Genomic DNA, 13,836 nt, shown 5'->3' on the forward strand with positions numbered 1-13,836 from the left:
AATGGGCATTAGCAGTGTGATTAGTGGACATTAGCAGTGTGATTAGTGGACATTAGCAGTGTGATTAGTGGACATTAGCAGCCTGAATATAGTCAGAACAGTTAGAACACAGCACAGCTTGCAGCCAGCCAGCCGGTCAGTGATGAAATATGAGTGAGTGAGTATTTTAGCTCGCTCAAAGATGTGAGATAACGGTTCCCTCCCAAATGACACCCTATTCCCTTTAAAGTGCACTATTTTTGACCAAGGCCCATAAGGGGTTTGCATGGGTTTGTACTTTTCAGACTATTCCATATTGCCAGGCAAGATAATTAACTATTTGAAGGAAACAAATAGTATTTGAACCCAGGTCTGAGCAGACCTAGAAAGAAGACCTTGAGCCCTTACAACAACTCCGAGGTGGCATGGAGCAGGGTGTAGTGGAATCCATCAACTGATTATTGACATGGAGAACCCAAAACTCGGGCCGCAGGCCTCAGAACTCTGAGTAGAACATATGAGTCTGGCCTGACCCGTAATAGCTCATGAAATGTTTGTGTATATAGGGTGAGAGACTGCAAGTCAGAGAATGAAACTATGACTTTCATGAAGAGTGACTGGCCTAACATGGAGTAGAGCAGGATGGAGAAAGCGTGGACGGACAGACATAGAACAATCATTTACTGTTGAAAGGGGATAATGTATGGAGATACTATATAGAGCACTACATTTGATAGAGTAGGACACAGACACTGTAGGCTATAATGGGATGGGAATGTGTGGGTTGTAATAGTTGAGTTATTCAACAGTGCAGGAGTTATATGGAGTTATATGTTTGAACTTGGCTGTGCCGCTAAAATTAATCATAGCTTTTAAAAAGACGTGCTGCAAGTCTCATGCCCTATCCAGCCTTTAGACATTTGGTCTATTCCCTAAAAGGTTTGACGAACACACAGCAAGTATTTTTTGTCATAATGCAAGCGTTGAGCAAGTTTCTTTTTATTCAAAGCTTCTTCGCAAATGGCTTACGGTTACTTTGTGGAAGAAAACGAAAGACGGCAACCACTGAAAACAACCCTGGGTCTAACTGACAAGCCTCACTTACAATATAGCCTAGGCTTATCTAGTAAAACAATTTCTTTACTTTGAGACTCAAAACTATTTATACATTTTAAAACCACGCAATCCTTTTTTCTTTCCTTACGTTGAATTTTTTTTGCTTTCAAAAAGGTACCCAGGCAGTCTGCCCCTTCATGGAGATAAAACACATGCAATTCATGGAAGAAGAAAAAGAAATCAACAAGGAAACAAAAGTACACCACTACGCCATGGGCTTTGTTCGGAAGAAGCCCTTGACCTCTGGAAGATATAAGAAAACTGGCATGTTGTTTGATAAACCTTCTCCCTTTTGGAGCACCACATGTGTGACTTAAGGTACCACAGTGTCCCATAGGACTGGTCAGAAGTATTGGTCTATATAGGGAATAGGATCAACAGACAACTCTCCGTTACCCAGCACTGTATCTACAAGCTGACAGTGTCTACTCAACCCTTCAAATCAAACAATCACCACTACAAATACTCAATCAAACCAAACAATTTCTACAACATTGATGCATTTAAATCCAAGCAATAAATAATCAATCATGATTCAATATTAATATTGTTCTTTTAAGCTCTTGTATTGAACAGTAAGAAATTCCCAGACTCATGAGGGCAAAAGCAGGAAATCCTGAGTCCTCCAACGAAGATTAAGAAAACCAGAGAATTTGGGGAAAGTTTCCAGAATTTTGCAGTCAAAGCTGGAATAACAACCAACCATGTAGCACCCAATTTGCTCCATCTCAGTTTTTCCCTGAATAAAACAGGATTAGGCTAAACGGTGTGCTACACTCAAATTGCCCCTGACACAAGACATGCAGGGTTTGAAAGGGCAGACATTTTAAAAGACACCTCTTGGTAACACACCATGCAAGTCTCTGTACAAATCCAATAACATTGACAAAGTTAGTTATCACATTAAAGTCAAAGAAGGAAGTCTGCATACCAAATGGAGCCCTATTCCCTACATAGTACACTACTTTTGAACAGAGCATTGACGCACCCTATGGCAGTGGACAGCTAGTACAGAAATACCAAAATACCTTAGGTATTCTCATTAGAGAATATGAATATAGGCTAACTTCGACTACCGCCCCGTAGCACTCACTTCCGTCATCATGAAGTGCTTTGAGAGACTAGTCAAGGACCATATAACCTCCACCCTACCTGACACCCTAGACCCACTCCAATTTGCTTACCGCCCAAATAGGTCCACAGACGATGCAATCTCAACCACACTGCACACTGCCCTAACCCATCTGGATAAGAGGAATACCCATTTGAGAATGCTTGTTCATCGACTACAGCTCAGCATTTAACACCATAGTACCCTCCAAACAAGTCATCAAGCTCGAGACCCTGCCCTGTGCAACTGGGTCCTGGACTTCCTGACGGGCCGCCCCAGGTGGTGAGGGTAGGTAACAACATCTCCACCCCGCTGATCCTCAACACTGGGGCCCCACAAGGGTGCGTTCTGAGCCCTCTCCTGTACTCCCTGTTCACCCACAACTGCGTGGCCACGCACGCCTCCAACTCAATCATCAAGTTTGCGGACGACACAACAGTGGTAGGCTTGATTACCAACAACGACGAGACGGCCTACAGGGAGGAGGTGAGGGTCCTCGGAGTGTGGTGTCAGGAAAATAACCTCACACTCAACGTCAACAAAACTAAGGAGATGATTGTGGACTTCAGGAAACAGCAGAGGGAACACCCCCCTATCCACATCGATGGAACAGTAGTGGAGAGGGTAGTAAGTTAAGTTCCTCGGCGTACACATCACAGACAAACTGAATTGGTCCACCCACACAGACAGCATCGTGAAGAAGGCGCAGCGGCGCCTCTTCAACCTCAGGAGGCTGAAGAAATTCGGCTTGTCACCAAAAGCACTCAAACTTCTACAGATGCACAATCGAGAGCATCCTGTCGGGCTGTATCACCGCCTGGTACGGCAACTGCTCCGCCCACAACCGTAAGGCTCTCCAGAGGGTAGTGAGGTCTGCACAACGCATCACCGGGGGCAAACTACCTGCCCTCCAGGACACCTACACCACCCGATGTCACAGGAAGGCCATAAAGATCATCAAGGACAACAACCACCCGAGTCATGGCCTGTTCACCCCACTATCATCCAGAAGGCAAGGTCAGTACAGGTGCATCAAAGCTGGGACCGAGAGACTGAAAAACAGCTTCTATCTCAAGGCCAGACTGTTAAACAGCCACCACTAACATTGAGTGGCTGCTGCCAACACACGGACTCAACTCCAGCCACTTTAATAATGGGAATTGATGTAAAATATATCACTAGCCACTTTAAACAATGCTACTTAATATAATGTTTACATACCCTACATTACTCATCTCATATGTCTACGTATATACTGTACTCTATATCATCTACTGCATCTTTATGTAATACATGTATCACTAGCCACTTTAAACTATGCCACTTTGTTTACATACTCATCTCATATGTATATACTGTACTCGATACCATCTACTGCATCTTGCCTATGCCGTTCTGTACCATCACTCATTCATATATCTTTATGTACATATTCTTTATCCCTTTACACTTGTGTGTATAAGGTAGTCGTTTTGGAATTGTTAGTTAGATTACTCGTTGGTTATTACTGCATTGTCGGAACTAGAAGCACAAGCATTTCGCTACACTCGCATTAACATCTGCTAACCATGTGTATGTGACAAATAAAATTTGATTTCTACTCACTGTAGATATGAAAATCATTTTGAAATTAAGAGTACTCCAAAATCCACAAACTGTGTTTCTAATCACGTTCAGTTTCAAGCTTTGGTCAAGGACTGTACAGTGCCCTTGGAAAGTATTCAGACCCCTTGACTTTTCCTACATTTTGTTATGTTACACCCTTAAATAAAAATAAAAAATCCTCAGCAATCTACACACAATACCCATTAATGCAGGCTGACCTCGGTCGTCAATTGAACAGTGTTTCCTCCAACACATTGGTGCAGCTGGCTTCCGGGTTAAGCGGGCGAGTGTTAAGAAGCGCGGTTTGGAGGGTCATGTTTCGGAGGACGGGTAACTCCACCTTTGTCTCTCCCGATCCCATTGGGGAGTCGAAATGATGAGACAAGATCATAACTGGATCGCAATTGGTTATCACGAAATTAGGGAGAAAAAAGGGGGCAAAATGCACAAATAAATACACAAAAGAATTAAGATTGTTAGTTGGTACGTCAACCCTAAGGTAATAGAACAAAAACCTGTGCAGCTCATTTAGCAAAAAGCACTAAAACAGAGGACTTAATATTGCAGATAGATTGTGGCTTCAATTATTGTAATTTTCTGCATAATTTCCAATCCCCTACATATATTTTTTTGTCAATATACAGTACCAGTCAGAGGTTTGGATACACCTACTCATTCAAGGGTTTTTCTTTATTTTTTATTATTTTCTACATTGTGGAATAATAGTGAAGACATCAAAACTATGAAATAACACAGAAGGAATCATGTAGTAACCAAAAGAAAGTTTTAAACAAATCAACATTTATTTTGTATTCTTCAAATAAGCCACCCTTTGCCTTGACAGCTTTGCACCCTCTTGGCATTCTCTCAACCAGGTTCATGAGGAATACTTTTCCAACAGTCTTGAAGGAGTTCCCACATATGCTGAGCACTTGTTGGCTGCTTTTCCTTCACTCTGTGGTCCAACTCATCCCAAACCATCTCAATTAGGTTGAGGTCAGGTGATTGTGGAGGCCATGTCATCTGATGCAGCACTCCATCACTCTCCTTCTTGGTCAAATAGCCCTTACACATCTTGGAGGTGTGCAGGGTCATTGTCCTGTTGAAAAACAAATGACAGTCCCACTAACCGTAAACCAGATGGGATGGCGTATCTGTGATAGCCATGCTGGTTAACTGTGCCTTGAATTCTAACTAGATCACAGACAGTGTCACCAGCAAAGCAACCCCAAACCATCACCCCTCCTCCATACTTCATGGTGGGAACCACACATGCAGAGATCATCTGTCCACCTACTCTGCGTCTCACAAAAACACAGTGGTTGGAACCAAAAATCTCCAATTTGGACTCATCAGACCAAAAGGACAGATTTCCACCAGTCTAATGTCCATTGCTCGTGTTTCTCGGCCCAAGCAAGTCTATTCTTCTTATTGGTGTCCTTTAGTAGTGGTTTCTCTGCAGCAATTTGACCATGAAGGACTGATTCACGCAGTCTCTTCTGAACAGTTGATGTTGAGATCAGAGGTCGACCGACTATGGTTTTTCAAAGCCGATACCGATTATTGGAGGACCAAAAAAAAGCTGATACTAATTAAATCGGCCGATTTAAAATTTAAAAAATGACAATACTGAATAAAACACTTATTTTAACTTAATATAATACATCAATAAAATCAATTTAGCCTCAAATAAAATGAAACATGTTCAATTTGGTTTAAATAATGCAAAAACAAAGTGTTGGAAAAGAAAGTAAAAGTGCAATATGTGCCATGTAAAAAAGCTAACGTTTAAGTTCCTTGCTCAGAACATGGGAACATATGAAAGCTGTTGGTTCCTTTTAACAGGAGTCTTCAATATTCCCAGGTAAGAAGTTTTAGGTTGTAGTTATTATAGTTATTATAGGAATTATAGGACTATTTCTATAGGACTATTTCTCTCTATACCATTTGTATTCCATATACCTTTGACTCCCACTTAAAAAGATGAGAGAGGCCTGTAATTTTCATCATAGGTACAGTTCAACTATGACAGACAAAATGAGAGAAAAAAAAATCCTGAAAATCACATTGTAGGATTTTTAATGAATTTATTTGCAAATTATGCTGGAAAATAAGTATTTGGTCACCTACAAACAAGCAAGATTTCTGGCTCTCACGGACATATAACTTCTTCTTTAAGAGGCTCCCCTGTCCTCCACTCGTTACCTGTATTAATGGCACCTGTTTGAACTTGTTATCAGTATAAAAGACACCTGTCCACAACCTCAAATAGTCACACTCCAAACTCCACTATGGCCAAGACCAAAGAGCTGTCAAAGGACACCAGAAACAAAATTGTAGACCTGCACCAGGCTGAGAAGACTGAATCTGCAATAGGTAAGCAGCTTGGTTTGAAGAAATCAACTGTGGGAACAATTATTAGGAAATGGAAGACATACAAGACCACTGATAATCTCCCTCGATCTGGGGCTCCACGCAAGATCTCACCCCGTGGGGTCAAAATGATCACAAGAACGGCGAGCAAAAATCCCAGAACCACACGGGGGGGGACCTAGTGAATGACCTGCAGAGAGCTGGGACCAAAGTAACAAAGCCTACCATCAGTAACACACTACGCCGCCAGGGACTCAAATCCTGCAGTGCCAGACGTGTCCCCCTGCTTAAGCCAGTACATGTCCAGGCCCGTCTGAAGTTTGCTAGAGAGCATTTGGATGATCCAGAAAAAGATTGGGAGAATGTCATATGGTCAGATGAAACCAAAATATAACTTTTTGGTAAAAACTCAACTCGTTGTGATTGGAGGACAAAGAATGCTGAGTTGCATCCAAAGAGCACCATACCTACTGTGAAGCATGTGGGTGGAAACATCATGCTTTGGGGCTGTTTTTCTGCAAAGGGACCAGGACGACTGATCCGTGTAAAGGAAAGAATGAATGGGGCCATGTATCGTGAGATTTTGAGTGAAAACCTCCTTCCATCAGCAAGGGCATTGAAGATGAAACGTGGCTAGGTCTTTCAGCATGACAATGATCCCAAACACACCGCCCGGGCAACGAAGGAGTGGCTTCGTAAGAAGCATTTCAAGGTCCTGGAGTGGCCCAGCCAGTCTCCAGATCTCAACCCCATAGAAAATCTTTGGAGGGAGTTGAAAGTCCGTGTTGCCCAGGAACAGCCTCAAAACATCACTGCTCTAGAGGAGATCTGCATGGAGGAATGGGCCAAAATACCAGCAACAGTGTGTGAAAACCTTGTGAAGACATACAGAAAATGTTTGACCTCTGTCATTGCCAACAAAGGGTATATAACAAAGTATTGAGATAAACTTTTGTTATTGACCAAATATTTATTTTCCACCATAATTTGCAAATAAATTCATTAAAAAATCCTGCAATGTGATTTTCAGGTTTTTTTTTCTTCTCATTTTGTCTGTCATAGTTGAAGTGTACCTATGACGAAAATTACAGGCCTCTCATCATTTTAAGTTGGAGAACTTGCACAATTGGTGGCTGACAAAATACTTTTTTGCCTCACTGTAGCTTCCGTCCCTCTCCTCATCCCTACCTGGGCTCGAACCAGGAACACATCGACAACAGCCACCCTCGAAGCAGCGTTACCCATCGCACCACAAAAGCCGCGGCCCTTGCAGAGCAAGGCAAACAACCACTCCAATTCTCAGAGCGGGTGACGTTTGAAACACTATTAGCGTGCACCCCGCTAGCTAGCTAGCCATTTCACATCGGTTACACCAGCCTAATCTCGGGAGTTGATAGGCTTGAAGTCATAAACAGCTCAATGCTTGAAGCACAGCGGCGGGCTGCTGGCAAAATGCACAAAAGTGCTGTTTGAATGAATGCTTACGAGCCTGCTGGTGCCTACCATCGCTCAGTCAGACTGCTCTATCAAATCATAGACTTAATTATAACATAATAACACACAAATACGAGCCGTAGGTCATTAATATGGTAGAATCCGGAAACTATCATCTCGAAAACAAGACGTTTATTCTTTCAGTGAAATACAGAACCGTCCCGTATTTTATCTAACGGTTGGCATCCATAAGTCTAAATATTCCTGTTACATTGCACAACCATCAATGTTATCATAATTAGGTAAAATTCTGGCAAATTAGGCGGCCCAAACTGTTGCATATACACCGACTCTGCGTGCAATGAATGCAAGAGAAGTGACACAATTTCACCTGGTTAATATTGCCTGCTAACCTGGATTTCTTTTAGCAAAATATGCAGGTTTAAAAATATATACTTCTGTGTATTGATTTTAAGAAAGGCATTGATGTTTATGGTTAGGTACAGTCGTGCAACGATTGTGCTTTTTTGCAAATGCGCTTTTGTTAAATCATCCCCCGTTTGGCAAAGTTGGCTGTCTTTGTTAGGAAGAAATTGTCTTCACAGAGTTCGCAACGAGCCAGGTTAGCAGGCAATATTAACTAAACATGCAGGTTTAAAAATAAATACTTGTGTATTGATTTTAAGAAAGGCATTGGTGTTTATGGTTAGGTACACATTGGAGCAAGACAGTCCTTTTTCACGAATACGCACCACATCGATTATATGCAATGCAGGACACGCTAGATAAACTAGTAATATCATCAACCATGTGTAGTTGAGATAAGTTTAATGCTAGCTAGCAACTTACCTTGGCTTCTTACTGCATTCGCGTAACAGGCAGTCTCCTTGTGGAGTGCAATGTAATCAGGTGGATAGAGCGTTGTACTAGTTAACTGTAAGATTGCAAGATTGAATCCCCGAGCTGACAAGGTAAAAATCTGTCATTCTGCCCCTGAACATGGCAGTTAACCCACCATTCCTAGGCCGTCATTGAAAGTAAGAATGTGTTAACTGACTTGCCTAGTTAAATAAAGGATAAATAAAGGTGTAAAAAATATAATTTTTTTTAATCGCCCAAATCGGTGTCCAAAAAATATACTGATTTCCAATTGTTATGAAAACTTGAAATCGGCCCTAATCAACCGGCCATTCCGATTAATCGGTCGACCTCTAGTTGAGATGTGTCTGTTACATGAACTCTGTGAAGCATTTATATGGGCTCCAGTCTGGGGTGCAGTCAACTCTAATGAACTTATCCTCTGCAGCAAAGGTAACTCTGGGTCTTCTTCTTTCCTGTGGCGGTCTTTATGAGAGCCAGTCTCAGCATAGCGTTTTATGGTTTTTGCGACTACACTTAAAGAAACTTTGAGTTGTTGAAATTTTATGGATTGACTGGCATATATTAAAGTAATGATGGACTGTTGTTTCCCTTTGCTTTTTTGAGCTGTTCTTGCCATAATATGGACTTGGTCTTTTACCAAATAGGACCGTCTTCTGTATATCACCACTACCTTGTCACAACACATCTGATTGGCTCAAACGCATTAAGGAAAGAAATTCCACAAATGAACAAGGCACACATTGTATTCCAGGTGACTACCTCATGAAGCTGATTGAGAGAATGCCAAGAGTGTGCAAAGGAGTCATCAAGGCAAACGGTGGCTACATTGAAGAATCTCAAATTAATTTTGATTTGTTTAACTCTTTTTTGTTTACTACATGATTCCATGTGTGTTATTTCATAGTTTTGACATTGGCACTATTATTCTACAATGTAGAAAATAAATAAAAACCCTGGAATGAGTAGGTGTGTCCAAACTTTTGACAGGTAATGTATATTATTTTGTAAAAATATATTTGTTTTAATATATTTTCCTGTATTATTTTCCCCTAAACCTACCACACCTCTCCTAACTGGAGTAAACTAATGGACAACAATACTTAGTCTTCTACATTTGGCTTATACATACATTTGATGGACAGTATTTTTACATGAGTTCTCTTTTGTTCGTTTTTAGTCCCAGCAAGGATATCATTAAATTGAACATGCATTTATTGTTGTTGTTGAAAAAAAAAACGAACTAATTGGTTTTCATAAAATTCTGTGAAAAACTTGAATGATACACACTGTCCTGGTTTTATGGTGTGCAATGCAACTTCTGGAGACGTGTGAATGCGAAGATGGCCCCAATGTTTATATAAAACATTATATTTGGTTCAAGTTAACATATTTAGCAAAGGGTCAATGGGTCAATATTTAGTTATTTCATTTCAGTAAGCTGTTTAACAAACTATAAGTTGAAGTTGATTCCAAGGCTAAACATAAAATACCATAAATACACCACTTGAAGCAACCACATATTTATCCATCGAGCAGGTTATTTTTATTTTTTTACCCCTTTTTCGTGGTATCCAATTGTTGTAGTAGCTACTATCTTGTCTCATCGCTACAACTCCCGTACGGGCTCGGGAGAGACGAAGGTTGAAAGTCATGCATCCTCCGATACACAACCCAGCCAGCCGTACCAATGTGTCGGAGGGTACACCGTGCACCTAGCAACCTTGGTTAGCGCGCACTGCGCCCGGCCCGCCACAGGAGTCGCTGGTACGCGATGAGACAAGGACATCCCTACCGACTAAGCCCTCCCTAACCCGGACGACGCTAGGCCAATTGTGCGTCGCCCCACGGACCTCAGAGCCTGGGCGCGAACCCAGGGGCTCTGATGGCACAGCTGGGGCTGCAGTACAGCGCCCTTAACCACTGCGCCACCCAGGAGGCCCCTCATCGAGCACGTTCTGATTGGCCAGTGAGGGGCCTAACCTCGATAAACCCACAACTGGTTTATTAATCAAAACCCAGCCATTTCATGCCACTGCCAGCACTGTGCTGATCATTTTTGGTGGTGAAAATAGCAAAAATATTTTGGATACACCCCCATACCTATAGTGCTACCATCAGTGCTTAGATTTACGATTGTGTTAGGTTTGTTAATTAATTGATTACAAATGACATGACTCCCCCTTGACTAAATAAAAAAATACTAACCCCTCCCCCCGATGACTGAAATCGAAAAAGCATGACCCTCCCCCATTTTCCTCCGGGTAACAATTGTGTACATTTCGACCACTCCCTTATCAGAAATTATCCTGCAAGTCCACTGATAGTACAGGCCAACCGAGGACATTCAAAAGTCTGCTTTCATGCCGTGTCAAACTAACAACCTCGAAGTTTCAATAGCCTGAATACAGAACCCTGACAGATCAGAAAGGATTGGACATTTACGTAATCCAGTGGCTATCAGACATCCCACTGCAGGCGTGCTTTGGTGCTTTCAATAGGGCTACATTAGGATATCGCCCGGTTAATTTACACTAGGGCTAACTCGTGTCACAAATTATCCTAATGTATATTTAATCCATGTAGGTGTTGTAAGTCTACTCGTACCGTCAGGTCAGCTTTTGATTTCTTCACCAGTTCGCAAATTGACTTCAATTTTCACACGGCATCGCTGTGAAGGCTGTCGTTTGACCTGAAATACCCCCAGCCAGAACAGCAGAATCCATGAGAGCGGAGAATTCTGATACATGTCCCGAAACTCTATCTACGGCAACTCTGGAAGGACAATTTCATTCTGAGGCACGTTGATACGAGGTTGCAGAACATGTTTATCATATCCACGTGACGTAATATTGTAACCATTCCAACAAAATATTGTTACATTGTAACTACCCACAGTGGTAAGAGGTTTGAATCATAATTAACTTTCCACAACGGAAAAGAAAATCGTTTACAGCACTTAGTAGTCTAGGCTAAGAATGAGTGATGGTGCAACGTTATAGCCTAAAATAATGATTAAGTTACAGGGGCAATATATTGGCTACTTCCAAACATGACTGATATGCCTTCAATGGGCTATTAGACGACCTGCACAGTGCCCAATCAAAACCCCGCCTATCAGCCATGAGAAGCTACGTTATCTCAACGATGAGAGCAACCATCTATTTCCTCCTTACCTTGCATAACATTTCCTCACCCCTTCAACATCTCTAGACTTTCCGTGTTGTGCCATAGGCCTAGGCCTAAATGACGTATTTATTTTCCATATAAAAGGTCTGTGCCTTATATAGGTCAGTGTCTCCAATGACAAATAGCTTACTGTTAGGCTACTTCATGCATAACTTATTTATATGATTCAAGAACGAATGACACATACATATTGGATATTATTTTGAACATTTGAAATTCAGCATTGATTGTGATTGGCAACATATTTCTTATTTCTATTTCTTGTGTTTTTGTTACACCTTATATTATTTTTAGCACTACATTGATATTGATTACTGCGTTGTTGGGTTAGAGCTTGCAAGAAAGCCATTTCCCTTGTCCATGTAAATTTGAAACGCGTAATATTTTCTCTTACAAGACAGTTTTAATAGCCCAATAATAAGGCCTATTAACGTACACAAAGCCATTCTTAATTATTCATTATTCATTCTGCATCTATCAACTTGTTAGGCGAGCATAGGCAATTTTTTTTGCCTACTTAGACAATAACCTGCATGACAAAGTTTTGTTAATATTTGGGGCAGGCTAGCTATCCAGATGTTCTGAACAGCGCATTGGAATTATAAAGCGCCCCGGCCTGTGTGTGTCTAAAGACTGACCGGCAACAAATTATAATCCATATAACGTTATAAATACTTGTTGACTGGCCAATGGCATGCAGCAGTTGTAATTCTGATGCAAACTGTAGCCAACACAAAAAAATATTCGAAATGCACACCTAGATTAATCTGCCGATTCTGCCACAAAATTATTTCACATCCGCCCACATTATAAAACCTTGATTTCAGACCGCCATTAGCCTGAACAACAAACACCAACTCAAGAGATCGTATAAAAAACAATTCGACGAAAGTAGACAATAATCAGGCAAAGGGAGTGTTTCTTATCGACAAACGAATGAACAGCCTAGCGACTTCTGGAACGTTTTACAAACGGACGTAATTTTTTCAACAGCACCTTTTCCCTGCACCGGAATATTGATGTTTCAAAGAAGAACACAACAATTGGACAACATACTACATACGCAGCAAAGAATAACACAAAAATGGGGCAACATACCACATACGCAGGTCGGCACACAGAAATGCTATTTTCCGACACTCCGCCGGTGCATTCCTCTCTTACTGAGTTTGTGCGGATGTAGTCGGTGTTTGTTGTACCTGCGAGCGGGACGAGCGGGATGGAACAGATGCAACGCGTGCCCTGGAATGACCCGACGAAGCTGAGTATGCGAGAAAGTCTGGGCTGACCAACTTCAACATGGACCCAGGAAAACGAAGTGTAGCCTACTGACAACTGCAGCGCTCGGATTGATCGCTATGGGGAATCAGAGAGCTGTTGTTTGAATCCCTGTCAGCCAGGAAACAAACCAAGCATCACCCAGTGGCGGTTGGTGCCATTTAAGATGAGGGAGGATGATTATTTTTTTAATGAGCATGGCCTTATTTCTATTAGAGCATAGCGGGTGACTCTTATTCATATTCCAATCACCCAGCTCAATGTAACATTGATAGATTATTATTATTATTATTATATTTTTATTTGACATTTTTTCACCCCAATTTCATGGTATCCAATTGGCAGTTAGACTTGTCTCATCGCTGCAACTCCTGTACGAACTCGGGAGATGCGAAGGTCAAGAGCCAATGTCCTCTGAAACACGACCCAACCAAGCCACACTGCTTCTTGACACAATTCCTGCTTAACCTAGAAGACAGCCACACCAATGTGTTGGAGGAAACACCGAACACCTGGCGACCGTATCAGCGAGTCGCTAGAGCACGATGGGGCAAGGACATCCCTGCCAGCCAAACCCTCACTTAACCTGGACGACGCTTGGCCAATTGTGCGCCGCCCCATGGGTCTCCCGGTCGTGGCCGGCTCTCGACAGAGCCTGGACTCTAACCAGGATCAAACGTACACACAGTTCATTTTCATAGTAGCCACATTGTGTTCCTTCTCACGTCTACGCACTATACTAAAGTGGATATTTTTTTTTAATACTCCTCTCAAATTTTCCCTTTGCTTGTGGACTTCAATGCACAACACATCATCTGTATGTGACCAGAGATCCAGTGTTGTGTTGTATAGTCATAGCCAGCTAGCTAACA

General features: G+C 41.8%; 1 protein-coding gene across 10 annotated transcripts in view; it reads right to left on the reverse strand.

Moving 5' to 3' along the window:
- Positions 1-13,083, reverse strand: part of LOC109903488 (thyroid hormone receptor beta) — a 113,513-nt gene extending 100,430 nt beyond the window's left edge. For 3 of the 10 annotated variants that reach the window (XM_031788750.1, XM_031788752.1, XM_020500243.2), the window contains exon 1: positions 12,785-13,082. The gene's annotated coding sequence lies outside the window, so the exon portion shown is untranslated. Of the gene's footprint in view, positions 1-11,104; positions 11,247-12,784 lie in introns of those variants that run through there. The other 7 variants (XM_020500238.2, XM_020500236.2, XM_020500240.2 and 4 more) reach the window with 5 other exon arrangements.
- Positions 13,084-13,836: the final 753 nt, after the last annotated feature.

This window comes from Oncorhynchus kisutch, linkage group LG14, assembly GCF_002021735.2.
Source record: "Oncorhynchus kisutch isolate 150728-3 linkage group LG14, Okis_V2, whole genome shotgun sequence".
Taxonomy (NCBI): domain Eukaryota; kingdom Metazoa; phylum Chordata; class Actinopteri; order Salmoniformes; family Salmonidae; genus Oncorhynchus; species Oncorhynchus kisutch.